Source organism: Solanum pennellii, chromosome 11, assembly GCF_001406875.1.
Source record: "Solanum pennellii chromosome 11, SPENNV200".
Taxonomy (NCBI): domain Eukaryota; kingdom Viridiplantae; phylum Streptophyta; class Magnoliopsida; order Solanales; family Solanaceae; genus Solanum; species Solanum pennellii.
Window position 1 is genome coordinate 9754114 of NC_028647.1, and position 15671 is coordinate 9769784.

The 15671-nt window shown below is 41.2% G+C and overlaps 1 pseudogene; it reads right to left on the reverse strand.

Annotated features, from left to right (window-relative positions):
• Positions 1-12251: 12251 nt before the first annotated feature.
• Positions 12252-13840, reverse strand: LOC107003634 (annotated as a pseudogene).
• Positions 13841-15671: the final 1831 nt, after the last annotated feature.

Here is a 15671-nt window from a genome sequence, read left to right on the forward strand (position 1 = left end):
TAGTATCTGACCCAAACGACCATATGAAAAAGCTTTCCGGGTAGCGCATAGGGACGGAAATTCGAGTTGAAGAAGAGGATTGTCTCACCGCCACAATGAAAAACTTGGGTTTTCGACCAAGAAAACGGAAGTTTGGATGAGAATCTAAACTAAGCTCTAAGCTATTCACTCCTCTTTTTCAGATGTATTTAGTGTAATCTTTTTTTTAAAACTTTCTTCACTGTCTTTCTTGCTATCTTCTTGCCAGGCAAAGTTCCACTAAAGAAAAACTTTTCTAAAAATTTTTCTCTTCTTTTTCCGTCTCCCCCTAGTTCTATCAGTGAGATGAAGAGAAAATATATAGGAGGAATATTAGGGTTACAAATTTTTGGGAGGGAAAAGGATATCCCTGGAAATCCCAAAATTCACTTTCAATTTCAAAAAAAAAAAACACCCCCAAAACTTTCATCAAAACGGATAGACCAACTTTTCTGGGATTTTCGACCCTATTCCGAAATGGGAAAGGGAAAGTGGACGCTTGGGATCGATCGAACGTCCTTGCGATGCAACGTACCTCAATCTCGAGGTCACAAGGACCAATCTGCAGCCATAACACCTGCTTTAGCTGCTGGAAACATATGAGCGCAGAAGACAACCCTAGTCACGCGACTTTGATCGCGTCTCGTCCGTCATAGTCGCTGGACCGACACTTTTTGTGTTTTTGCAGCCGGTGGACGTGATTCATGGCGAGAAAGAAGAGATGAAATTGGGGCTTTTGTAATGTTGACGATAGAGAAGTGGGCCGGGTCGGAAATATTGGGCTTTCGGGCTGAATGAAAACGAAATCAGTCCTAATGAAATAAAATAACCAAAGTTGGGCTTCTGTTATTAAGGATCTAAAAGGTGGGGAAATGAGTTAGGAAAGTTGTGCCAGATTTTCTCTTTGATATTGATCCAAAAATGGGACAAGGATGGCTTTATTAGAACTGGAAAATGACCAGACGAAAGGCAATATAGTTTTGCTTGAATTAATTTAAGGAGTTCGGCCAAACCTCAAACACGATGAATTATAATTAATTAAATAACAAGCTTCTCAAAATCAACGAAGTAAAATAATTAGACTAATAAGTTAGGTAACTTAGAATCATATATACTTTAAACAAAAATTAATTCGAATTGAAGACGGAATCTTTTATAGACGATATCCAAATATTTAAGAAATGTGAGATACGTACGTACTTATTAACCGCTATAATAATCGGCAAAATTACTTAAAGTAACTTCAAAATATTTGAGTGTTATAGAGCTAATTATTTCTAGATCGTTTAAAAATTTACAAGCTCAGTGGTTAATTTTATATCGGGGAGAATCAAAATTGGGTGTCAACAACTGTCGCTCATTTTACTTGGATTGATGCAAGAAATTAGAGGTAAATGAAATTGACTTAGCCAATTTTGACAGACCACATATTCATCTTGAGGGAAGGGATTTGGTGCGGACTTTAGGAGTTATGGACGAACCCCGGATATGTGTTTCCTACATATCTCAGGCTATATGAGAATTTAGGCCACTTGTAATTCGATACGCTTGATTTAACGCACGATTTTGAAAGAGTTGAAAGCCATCTCGATACCAAATTATGAAGGGGTCGAAATGCTCAAGAATAGGATTTAAAAGAAAATGTTGGAATACAACCGAGTTTTCACTATAGAGCCCACCTACATATCCTTAAACCTTAGGAATAGGCTGCTTGTAGTTCGACTCGATCGGTTAAAAACGAAATCTATTATGCTAGATAACCTTTGGTTATGGATGTGGCAAATCAAGTCGAGTATGAAAAGGAGGCTTGTAACCTCTTAGCCATGAAGGTGGAGCTCTTCACATCCATAGATAAGAACTTACACGGACATAATTTTCAAAGCTCTTGCTGTATTGTCACTCAGATTGGGAATTTTCTTTCTGCAGACACAAAAATTTCCGGATACGAAACTGAAAACTAGAAAAGCCAATGAAAAACCCACATGCCTTCTGATAGGGGTGTGGTTTTATTGTGGTGGAAGTCGCTCCTCTGCTCGCGTCTTAAGAGTTTGACACTCCTCTTTGGACTATGTCCTAGTTCACTGCTAAGAAAAAGTTCCACGTTGTGTTACATCCTTTTTGATGTCGTCCGCACCTGTGGTATGTTTTTTTGGAGAATTCATCCTTTCAGATGCTCTCGGCAAAGGCTGAGATAAAACTCATTAGCATAAAAATGCAATTCAAAAGGAAGATAGTGTCTTTTACCGCATTGACACTTAGTTGTTCTCCTTTAACATTTAACGTCAGCTCGATTGAGTTTGACGTAAAGCAAATAAAGCTTATGTCTTATGTCCGGAATGTAATGTTCAATGTATTCTTCATTTGATGTCAAAATGAATAGAAGCTGATGCATTGTTGATATTTCTCTTGATGTCGTCTCTAATGATTATTTTGGCGTCCAATCTTTCCAAATAAAGGCGCAGTTGATGTCGATGGGTAAATACTTCTCTTGAGATGCACGATTTCCTTCTCTGGCAGTGCATGATTTCTGCGGGGAAAAAAATCTCTTCTCGCGATGCGTGAATATTGACTCGAGATGCATGATCTTCCGCGATGCATGAATATTGACTCTCAATGCATGATCTTTTACCGGGCAGGAATATCTTCCCGCGATGCATGAATTTCTGCGAGGCATGAATATCTTCTCGCAATGCATAATTTCCCGCGAGGCTTGAATATCTTCTCGCGATGCATAACTTTCTGCGAGACATGAATATCTTCTCGCGATGCATGAATATTAACTTGCGATGCATGATCTTCCGCGATGCACGCATATTCACTCGCGATGCATGATCTTCCGTGATGCATGAATATTGACTCGCGATGCATGATCTTCCGCGATGCATGAATATTGACTCGCGATGCATGATCTTCTACACTGCATAAGTATTAACTTGCGATGCATGATCTTCCGCGATGCATGAATATTGACTCGCGATGCATGATCTTCCGTGATGCATGAGTATTAACTCGCAATGCATGATCTTCCGCGATGCATGAATATTAAATCGCGATGCATGATATTCCGCGATGCATGAGTATTAACTCGCGATGCATGAATTTCTGCTCTTTATGTCATCCTTGGTACCAAATGAAGATAGTGCTTCAATTGAGGAACATAGTGATCTTTTGGGTGCCTGCTGAATAATCATATCGTCTCGATTGACAATAACGGTAAAATGACTCTCCAGATAGTGTATCATCTTGATCAACAATAAAATAAAATGAACCCTCCAGGTGGTGTTTTATCTTGATCGACAATAAAAAATAACCCTCCGGGTAGTGTATTGTCTCAATTGACAATGAAATAAACTGATACTATGATGCAGATGACGTACTTTACAAAAATCGTTAACTCCTTTTTGAGATTTTCGCTTGATTCACCTTCGGTATGCACAACATAAAAATAATTCCCGCGTCCACAGAGAGATCGTCAATTTGGGAGAGATTTTCCCCTTGACTTCTCCATACTGTCAATCTAAGAAATTTGGTAATTTTTAGAGCAACTATAATCTGCGTCCAGAGAAAAATCATTAGTTTTTAAAATAAACATATCCGTGTCGATTTTTCAATTGTCTGCTCCCTGCCCTGCTAACTCCGGTTGATTTTCTGATTTCCCGTCTCTTGATAGATAAGACAAAATATTTTACGCCAAAACAAATGAAACATCAAAGGAAAATCTTTTAAGAAAAATAAATTTTTGAGAAGTAGTATTTTGAAAAGAGTCATTGCCAAGTGTCATGTCACGTCAGGCTTAGCAAACTTCTTTGAGTCTGATGCTTGGAGGTCTATCTGATTATTCGCTGGGGAGTTTTCAGAGTCACTTCGGACTGTCGATAAACCCCGGTTGAAATTTTGAGGCCATCCTCAAAATTTTCGTCCCAGTTACATGTCTTTGACTTATCTTTAATTGTTGGTGTATAAATCCCAGAATTTCCAAAATCCTTTCGAAAATTCTGTCCCAGTTGCAAATCTTGAAGTATCTTCAGTTTTGACTTGCTGAGGAAAAATCTTCTTCTTGAGAATTTTTGAGTCCCTCTCAAAAATACTGTCCCAGTTTCTATTGTAAAGAAAAATAGAAATATTACGGGAAATATGACCGAACCCCTGCGGTGCGTACGTATCCATTGAGGCAGGAATCAGGTCAAACGTAGTTTCCCTCAAAGGCTAATAAAAATAAAGAATTTTCAAAGAAAATCGAACGAGACCGACATAGGCCGCCTACGTATCTCATTCTTGAGAATTCAGGTCGGACTAGTTTAAATATAAAGAAATATTAAAAGGTATAAATGGGGTGACCGAGGCCGACATAGGCCGCCTACGTATCTCATTCTTGAGAATTCAGGTCAGACGTAGTTCATTATGAAGGGGATAAAATTTTAAACAAAGAAATTACAAGCGAATAGGACGATTACAAGGAAATAATAGAAATACAAACTGAAGGTTCACACGTAATATCTCTTGACAGCATCTGAGTTGATCGGTTTTGGCCATGCGGTGCCATCCATCTCCGACAGGACCAAAGCATCTCCAGATAGCAATTTTCAAACCATGTAGGGTCCTTACCAATTTGGTGCAAATTTTCCTTTGTATCGTCTTGATGAGGAAAAATGCTCTTAAGGACCAACTGACCAATTTCAAAAATTCTAGCTCTTACTCTTTTGTGAAAAGTGTGTATCATTCTCTATCGATATAGTTGACCATGACAAACGGCCACCATTCTCTTCTCGTCAATCATTGTTAACTGGTTAATCCTCTTGCTGACCCATTCAGCGTTACTCAACTCAGCTTCTTGTATGATTCTCAAGGACGGTATCTCAACTTCAGCATGTATGACTGCTCCTGTTCCATATATTAAAAGTATAGAGTAGCTCCAATCGAGATTCTGACGGTCGTTGGATAACCCACCAAATCATAGGGCAACATCTCGTACCAACCTCGGTGATTGTCGATCATTTTCCTCAGAATCTTCTTGATGTTCTTATTGGCAGCCTCTACAGCTCTGTTCATCTGAGGACGATAAGCGGTTGAGTTTCAGTGAGTAATCTTAAATTGCTCACATATATCTCTCATCAAGTGACTGTTGAGATTCGCACCATTATCAGTGATGATGGATTCTAGTACTCCGAACTTGCATATCAGATTGTTGCGAACAAAATCAGCTACAACTTTCTTGGTTACCGACTTGTAAGAAGCTGCTTCCACCCACTTGGCGAAATAACCAATAGCAACCAAAATACATCTGTGTCCATTAGAGGCGGCTAGCTCTATCGGACCGATAACATCCATGCCCCAAGCTACAAATGGCCAAGGTGAACTCATAACATTAAGTTTGTGAGGCGGCACTCGGATCAAATCACCGTGCACTTGACATTTATGACATTTCTGCACAAACTTGCAACAATCATTCTCCATAGGCATCCAGAAATAACCGGCTCGAAGGATCTTTTTTGCCAAAGTGAGCCCATTCATATGCGTTCCACAAACTCCAGCATGTATCTGTTCAATAAGCTTCGCAGCTTCAACAACATCGACACATCTGAGAAGACCCAAATCTTGAGTCCTCCTATAAAGAATTTTTCCACTCAGAAAGAAATTGAGAGCCATACGGCTTATCGACTTCTTTTGGTTGGATGTGGCATCTTCAGGATAAATCCTAGACTCCAAATACTTCTTTATATCAAAATACCATGGCAAACTGTCTCGTTTTTATTCAATATGGGAACAACAAACTGGATGTCCTTTCAACTCTATATCCAGAGGATCAATGTAATCAGTATCTGGATGTTTGATCATTGATGAGATGGTGGCAAGAGCATCAGCCAACTCATTCTGTATTCTGGGAGTATGTCTGAACTCAATCTTACGAAATCTTTTGCACAACTCTTCTTGAACCTGATGAATCAACAGATCTGAATCTCCAATAACCAACAACTCGTGGACATTCATGTCGATGGCCATTTTCAAACCGAGAATACAAGCTTCGTACTCAGCCATCTTGTTCGTGCAATTAAATTGGAGTTTAGCTGCCATAGGATAATGTTGATCAGATTCTGACACTAAAACCGCTCGACGCCTTTTCCTTGGTGATTTGCCGCTCCATCAAAGAATAATCTCCATCCAGGATATATTTTAGAAATATCTTCACTCACAAACGATACTTCTTCATCGTGAAAATAAGTCTTGAGCAATTCATACTCTTCATCAACAGGATTTTCTGCAAGATGATCAGCCAAGGTCTGTGCTTTTATCGCCTTCTAAGTCATGTACACAATATCAAATTCACTCAACAACATTTTCCACTTAGCTAACTTTCCGGTTGGCATCGCCTTCTGAAAAATATACTTCAATGGATCCATTCTGGAGATGAGATATGTACTATAAGAAGACAAATAATGGCTCAACTTCTGAGCGATCCAAGTCAAATCATAACACGTTCTCTCCAAAAGAGTATAACGAGACTCATATGGCGTAAACTTCTTGCTTATGTAATAGATAGCCCTTTCCTTCTTTCCTGTCTCGTCATGTTGACCAAGTACGCATCCGAATGCACTATCTGAGACGGACAAATACAACAACAATGGAGTCCCTTCTCGTGGAGGAACCAATACTGGTGGATTGGAAAATAGTTCTTAATAGCCTCAAAAGCAATCTGACACTCTTCAGTCCATTTTGCCAAAGCATCATTCTTCAACATCTTAAAGATAGGATCATACACCAAAATTGATTGAGCTATGAATCGACTGATGTAGTTAAACCTCACCAAGAAACTCATCACTTCTTTCTTCATCTTCAAAGGAGATAACTCTTGAATCGCCTTGATCTTGGAAGGATCGATCTCGATACCCCTTCTACTGACTATGAATCCCAACAATTTTCCGGCTAGCACCCCAAAAATACATTTGGCGGGATTTAAGTTCAAGTTATACCGGCGCAGACGGTCGAAGAACTTCTTCAAGTGCGTCAAGTGATCTGAACTCTCGTGGGACTTGATTATAACGTTGTCTACATACACCTCGATCTCCTTATGAATCATGTCATGAAATATGGTCATCATAGGCCTCATATAGGTAGCACCAGCATTCTGTAGGCCAAATGGCATCACCCTGTAATGATATATACCCCAAGGTGTAATAAAAGTTGTCTTCTCTGTATTTTCCTCATCCATCAAAATCTGATGATAACCTGCATAACAATCCACAAATGACTGCATTTCTTGTTTAGCACATATCGATCAAAATATGAATGTTTGGCAACGGAAAATTATCCTTAGGACTGGCTTTGTTGATATCCCCGTAGTCGACACAAATTCTGATCTTCCCATCTTTCTTGGCAACCGGAATAACATTGGCCAACCAAGTCGGGTATTGTGTCACTTCCACCAATCAAGACTCGATCTGTTTGGTGATCTCTTCTTTGATCTTTAAACTCAATCCAGGCTTGAACTTCCGAGCGTTCTGTTTCACCGGACTAAACCCTGGTTTAATCAACAATTTGTGAGACAGAACATTGGTACTCAGCCCTAGCATGTCGCTGACTTCCAAGACGAACACATCACTATACTTGGTGAGTAAATGAATCAGGCCCTTTCTTTGATCTTCATTCAAGTGCACACTGATTTTAACCTCTTTGACACACTGTTGGTCTCCCATATTTACAGTTTCAGTTTCCTCTAAATTCGGCTTATGCTGATTTTCACACTGTAAAAACTCTTCAGCAACATATTCCGGTACCTCATTTTCCTCTTTATATTCATCAACCTCGTTATCACCTGCCTCATTTTGTTCGTTCAGCTCGCGACATGACATGACATTGGCAGGTTTAGAACTTATATTACTGAAACCATAAATAGACAAAGTTAGCAAAGTAGAATATAGCAAATAAATAATTAAGCAAATTTTCAATAAAGGAGACTTTCAATTAAATGAGAAAAATAGCGCAAACTTTGGTCATAACAAGGGCCGCGTTGCCTTTTTAAACATCACAAGAAAATTTAAAAGTTCAAATAAGAAAAATGCTGGGTCTTGGGCCTCTTCCGGACTACCACCGATTTAAATATTCATAAATGATGCCCTTCTACCAAGATGTTCGGGGAATCAGGATCAGCGTGGAGGTCCAATTTTGCAGCATCTCCCCGGGCTCAGCATCGCGGATACCAGCTAGCTCGACCTCTTTTTCTATGATGACATCGATTCCTTCCCCGAGACCATCACGATTGGCGTACTCCCAGAATGGAATTGATTGATACAGATGAGGGATTGACTTCACCAATGCTTGATGATTGACTTAACCAATGCTTGATCACTGTTTTTCTTCATCTTAATATCATCATCTGTGGGGATGTACCCCAAACCATATCTCGCTCCTTTGACGGGGACCGGAATAGGCTCGATGATTCCTTGAGAAATTTTTCCCGATCCGAAACCTTGTTCAAAACCATTCTGCAGCATCACAATGGCTATCATCTTGTACACGGCAGGCATGGGAGTATATGGGGCCAAGTGCTCACCAATGGCATTTACCAGCTCCACCGTGTAGAAATCTGTACCTCGCGATACCTCATCAATAATTGGCGCCTGTCTTCCAGAGTGACTCCCTTCGCCATGAATAACTAGCTCTTCATCCTTCCAAACAAGTTTCATCATATGATGCAAAGTAGAAGGCACAACTCTCGCCATATGGATGAAAGGTCTTCCCAGAAGAAGGTTATAGCCGGTGTCAATGTCCAAGACTTGGAAGTGTGCACGGAATTCTGCCGGACCCATTTGTATAATCAGATTTACCGCTCCCAACGTATCTCTCTGAACCCCATCAAAGGCTCTTACATTGACTTGGTTTTGTTCCAGCTTCCCAAGGTCAAACCTTAACTGCCTTAGTGTCGACAATGGGCAAATGTTCAAACCAGATCCATCATCCACCAAAACGCGATATTACGACCTTCTCGTGACATACAACAGTGATGTACAATGCCTTGTTGTATGACCTCCCTTCGAAAGGCAACTCATCTTTGTAGAAGCTAATTCGATGCCCACAGATAACTTGGTTAATCATGGCGGCCACATTATCACTTCTTGTGTCAACGGACACATACGTATCATAGAGAGCCTTCATCCATGACTGTCTATGCAATTATGAACTCATTAGCAGGGCCCACACAGAAATCTGGGCTGGAGTCTTCTCCAAATGCTTAACAATCGAATAATCCTTTGGCTGCATCTTTCTCCAGAATTCTTCTGCTTCGCCTTCGCTTATCGACCTTTTACCCTGATCTTTCTTCTGTCCTCCAAGGACAAATTCTTCGGGAGTATAACATTTCCCAGATCGAGTTATACCCAGAGCGGCAGCAGTTTCAATCACAAATTTTAGCCTGACAAGAGTTTCTGATGGCACCAAGGCAACAACCTTCGCAGGTGTTAGGATCACGAACTCCTTTTTCTCTTTGACGCTTAATGAGGCCACAACCTTTTCTAACTTGTGATGCACAACTGGAGTTATCACTTTAGTCACACACCAATCATCGTCTGTCTCTATCATGTTGATATTAACAATTCCATGATTCCGCAAGGGGTTAATGTTGACATTAGGAGCGGCTGCTTGAAAAGAGACCACTTCTTGGTCGATTAGATCTTGAACCTTGTGCTTGAGTTTGATGCAGTCTTCGGTATCATGTCCAACACTGTTGAAGTGATAAGCACATCTTTGATCGTGCCTATAGAATTTGGAAGTAGTATCCACTGGCTTGGGCCCTACCGGGTGAATATATCCAGCCGCAACCAGTCACTCGTATAGCTTTGTTCGGCTTTCAGCGAGCAAGGTAAAGTTCCTGGGAGGCTTCTTCTCGATTATGGTCGAGGTGGATCATACCTGCCTTGTTGGGGAGGGGGTACCTGTTGATAACTTCTGGTATTTGGACAGCGAGTTTGGCTTTTGGGATATGGATTTGTTTGGTAATTTGGTGATGGAGCTTGGTAGTTCGTGGGGGAATTTCGGTATACTGGAGCTTGGTCTTGATAGAATAGAGGGGGTGCTTTGTAGCTCGACCGCACATTGACACAGTTGGGAGCAACATTTTGGTAATGGGGGGGATGGAATTTGGTAAAGTGGAGAAGGATTTTGATATACCGGGGATGGACTTTGCTAATTTGGAGAGGGGGAATTTGGATTGGTGGAAGTAGCATTTTGGTAGACTGGAGGGGGTTTATTTGGGTGACTAGATTGCGTGTAGCAAGCTTGATAAGAGTTATGGGAAAGTCGAGGATGACCTTGGGAGGACAATGATCTTCTTGGGGTCTTTTTCCCCTCATAAGAGACAACATCAATTTCTTCTCTCTTTTTCTTCAACAGTCCCGATGATCCGGGCGATGTGGCAACACGGGCTATTTTACCTGTTTTCAAACCATCTTCGATAGTCTCAACAATCTTGACTATCTCAGCAAATTTTTCTCCAATGAACAACATGATTCTATCATAATATTCGAGCTCTTGCACCCGCACAAACACTTTTACTATTTCTTTCTCAGACATAGGCGGTCTTACCCTGGCTGCTTCCTTTCTCCACCTGTAGGCGAACTCTTTGTAGCTCTCAGTGGAATTCTGCTTCATCTTTTCAAAAGAGTACTGATCGGGAACGATTTCCATGTTGTAAGCAAACCAATCAATAAAATCTTTGGCCAGGGCATTCCAGCTGGGCCATTGCCAGGTTTCTTGGGAGATGAACCATTCCATAGCCTCCCCGCACAGATTTCGGTTGAAGAGCCGCATCAACAGAGCTTCATGCCTACTAACTCCAACTAGCTGGTTGCAATAGGCTCTCAGATGAGCCAGAGGGTTTCCTACTCCTCCAAAAGTATGAAACTTTGAGATCTTGAACCATTCTGGAAGGTCCAAATTTGGATGAATGCATAAATCCTCATAGTTAAGACCAGCGGCATCAGGGACGTTTTGAAGCTCTTTCATGGCCTTCCTGATCTCTTCTTTTATATCCTCCTTTGCCTCTTCTTTTGCTCTCCATTCTCTTTCCTATTCCTCATAATGGTCCAGCTCAGAACCGTGCACATCGTGCTCAGTCGGGACGGGAATCTGGAAAGTTGTTCTTTTCGATAGGGGTGGAGCTACGGAAGGACTTTAGGCATTCTGGGTGGTTTGGTAATTTTGCGGATAAGTCTGAGGATTGATAGTTTGATTTAATTGGTGTTGGAGTGTTTGGGGATTGAAAGTATTTTGGTTTGGATTTTGGCTTTGGTTTTGCGGTGGTGGAGCGGTTTGATGTTGTGTATTTTGAGAATGGGGTGATATTTGGGAGTGGTTGTTTTGGGGAGGTGGTGGAGTATGGTAGGATACGGAAGTATACTGAGGATTTAGTGTAGTGAAGTCTATGACAGAAGGATTTTGTGCAGGTGTAGATGGCAGATTCTGAGTTGGATCCATGTTTGAAGCAGGGAAGTACAGAGGGGGTCTCCCATCAGCAGCGTTAGCAGCAAAACCTGGTGAAGGCAGATCATGTCTCCTTTGCATCTCCACCCTCATCTCCGCAATCTGTTGCATCAGTTGCAAAATCAATTCGTTCTGGTACTCTATGGTACGTTGAGCCACCACAACGTCAGTGAGACTTACTTCTTCGTTGTTATATCCCATTGCTATTTTTCCTTTATCTGAATCTTGTCTGGGAAAGGAATCTGCGGTACCTTTGGATATGGTGAAATAGGGATGATCTGCTAGTTTAATCGACACAGATCAGTTTCAAAGTACCTGAGGAGGAAAACAACTCAAAGGCAGATTTGTCAGTTTGGATTCAGAATACAAAGTGCATAATATCACACATAGAGCAGATAAACACATAAGTTTGCTTTGTTTGAGGATATCTTAACCTCACGAGTAAGGACAGAAATAATTTTTATATTGCTTGTTTTAGTTTGACACTATCTAAGAAAGGCTATATAATGTTGAGCTAAAGTCTTCTTTCAGCTACTCTTTGATGTCCATAGATCTGGTCTTCCTATCTTTATGTAACATGAAAGGGGAAGAATGAAAATTTTGAAGATAGGGGTCGGGCCTTGAAATGCTGCCTACGTATCTCACAAGGAGAATTCAGGCCCAACGTAGTTCAAGTACAAGAGGATGTTTTTCATTCATTCATATATTACGATTACAATGGAAACTGAAAGACAACAAAGCTTTAAAGATAAAAATAATGACTACATCTCAGTCATTCTTCTTTTCGTTGCAGCATCAGTCATGAGGAACAAACTCAACTCGAATTTTTCCCATGTCGATGAGGAATTCAAGGTCGTGGTGGAAGTCAAGACACTTTTCAATGTTGTGGTCTGCGGCATTATGATAGGGACAACGCTTCTGAACTTCGTACTGAAGAGAATACGGCATGTCCATGCCCCTATAGAAATGGGTGAAGACTCCATTCTAAACTAATTCTGAGTAGATTTCCATCATCATTTTCTTGAAATGCGTGAATGAGCAACGATAGAATATAGTATTCTCTGTGACTGGTATGTCAAGCCGTGGTTCATCACATGCAAGGAGGACGCCTTCACCCCAAGTGTTCGGAGTACTGTCCATACTGAACAAACGACGGACTGCGTTCTTAAACTCTATGAACTCATCTATCGTATGCCCTTTCTTGTTGGGATGACACTCAAAAGTCTTGTGGTGGTCCGCTGATCCCACTTGGGAAGATGCTCTTTCAACGGGCCCCAACATACGTCTAGATCAATAATGCTCAAAAATAAGGGCGCACGAAATGGCCTCTATCCTTTTTTGGTATTCCTGCGGAAATGATTCGAGCGAAATTTTCTTGCCTCCTTTGGCAAGACGTCATTTGAAATAAGGTTTTTGAGGGAAAGTGCCTCATCGTAACTCTCTTCGTTGATTTCCTCCTCGGGGCTCTCAGGAGGAAACAGTAAGTCATACAGGCGCTTTCCGTGCTGTTTTTGTGTGTCGATCCTCTCTTCTTCACTTGTCCTAGTCTGGATGATCTTTCCTTTGTCCGTAGCGGTGATCTTGCCTTTCCTTAGACGATAGAGTAGCGTTTAGGATTTGGGGTATGAGATATGTCTTTTGAGCGAGGATCTTAATATCCGGAAAGTTTTGGTCTGACATTCTGTAGTAGTGACTTGTGTATATATTTATGGAAATTTCTGGACAGGAGTGGGTTAACCATATCCTCATTCAAAGCAACATATCACATAGACAGTTAAAACACATATATCGCGTCCTAATCATGCATGTGACCCTTTTGTGCCAAGGGTAGGCCTAGAGATCTGAAGGATGTATTGCGTCATTTAAAACATATGTTGCATCCCCCAAAATAAACTTCACAAATAAATAATCATAGCATTCGTTACATAATTTTAATCAGAATAGGGGTACATTTTCAGGGAAGGGGAATACATTGCAAATACAAACTAGAAACAATTTCGCGCAAGGGAATTAGAAGGTGGACGGTCCTACTCCTCCTCTGGCTTTCTCTACCTCTTTGCGGATGATGCACTTGCTCCTTACCACATATGGCTCAGCGAACACAGCTTTGGAAGATGACGGCACAACCTGTAGAGTATTAATCTGCTCATCTAGGGTTGCATATAGACGTATTAAAGAAGCCCTTGCATCGGCTAGCTCTTGCAACATCACATCTAGAGCCCTCTGATTTTCTAACTCTTTGGACTGGTGCGCTTGCTCCCTTCACTGAAATTCCTGCTCCCTTCGGTCCCATTCCTGCTGAAAATGGTATGCGTGGATCTGGAGCCTTATCTGTACTCGACCCACGCATGGTGTTGGGTTCACTATGCCACACAAATCATTTTGCAACCATGTCTTGTATTCATCTACATACCCAGCTTCATATCTATTTTCTGACATACCTCATTTCATGTTGACACGTCCGGCCCATTCTTGGAGGACGATCTTGGCGAAAGGTATTTTAGTGCACCCATTGTAATCGACGACGAAAGAGCTAGTACCCCTTGGACAGGTGTGATTTGTGTTCTACCGAATTGCCGCATCACCCTAGCTGGATTGTAGGGTCACAATCCTTTGATGCCGGGAAGGAACAAAAATGGAAGTTTGGCTCCCTGCGCTGCTATCCTCTCAGACTTGAAGCTCGGCAACATCCACTGTCTGTCTCCTTCTCGTAGATCATAAAATACCCTCGCCCACGCATCCCTGGTGGTGTAAATTAGGAATCTGCGGATGCTTAGATAGAATTTGTAATCATCAAGTGGACTCGTCTGGCTCGGTTGGGCCAACTTTTGTTGCTGGGTGCCGTTTCTTTTGCGCAGATATTCAGTCATCCACCACTGAAGTAGATTGCTGAAACCTTGTAAAAATGGTAACCATTCTTACACAAGCTCAAAGACCGATAGATGTCGGCCAAAATCACTAGGCTAAACTGCAATGCTTCTTTTCTTCTTGTTTCTTACCAATTCATCTGAAGATGGCGTCTAATACTATCACGACCCAGGTGTCGATCTCCTTTCCTTCATCTTGAGGGAACACCATCATCGTTCCTAAAAGGCATGAGGAAAATGCGATGGTCTGAGTTTGTCTCCAAGAACTGTGGTCATGGAATTCATTTGGAAATTGCCCAAAATAGCTATTGTGCCCCCATCTTTCGAAAAATCTCATTAGTGGTATATTTTGGGCCTCCAACCAGTTTGCATTCACCAACAATAACATGTGTTCAATTGTCCACAAGTCGGCCTATCCGGTAGAAGGATGTGATGATCGGGACATTTTTTCCTATAGCCACATGTTCCGATGAGTCTAAAAAATCCTCTATTTCTTCTAGTGTCGATGTTATCTCGACGTCTCCAAATTGAAACACCATCCTTTCGTCGTCCCAGAACCGCGTAATTACCTCGATAAACGTGGGCTAAACCTTGAAGTACATTATCGAAGGTAAGTGACCCAGGTGGATCGAGATTTCTCTATTTTGAGAAGCTTTGAGATTGTTCCACCATATGCGAAGAATGTTTGGTGTCTTGGTGACCATATTGAAACTGAGGAACTAACTCGACATCTACAAAAACATACAACTAGTAAGTTTCCACCCCCAGGTCACAACAAACAGTTAAACACGCAAACATCCTTCATATTCAGCACATAAATATGATCGTTCTATCGAGCCGTTGGCTCTTTGGACTCAAGGCGGTCTTTCTAATGGGTCCAACACCCCTTGGGTGTTGATTCATCTTAGGCCAATGCGCTACTTTTCCGGATTTGATTTCACTCTATCTTAGTTTAACTGGGAGTGGGTTGTATTTATAGTGGAAAGGGTAACCCAAGCGGAATACTTGGGTTGGGACATTTAATGACCGTTGACTATCAAGTAGCAACTACATTCACCAAGGTACCCCGAGAAAGATTTGGTTAACGAACGATTGTGAACCCGCGTAATCGTCCTTTAAGTGGTAAATAAAAATAATCGTCGTTTGACGGAGTTATGATATGCCATGAATGCAACAGTTGATATAATACGATAAATAAACAAAAAAATAGTTAACTTCACGTATCCAAATACGTTATTTTTAAGGTTAGAATCCTCTAAATCTCCAAGGGAGTCGCCATTTCTATTTTATACGTTTTTGGAAAAATATATGTTT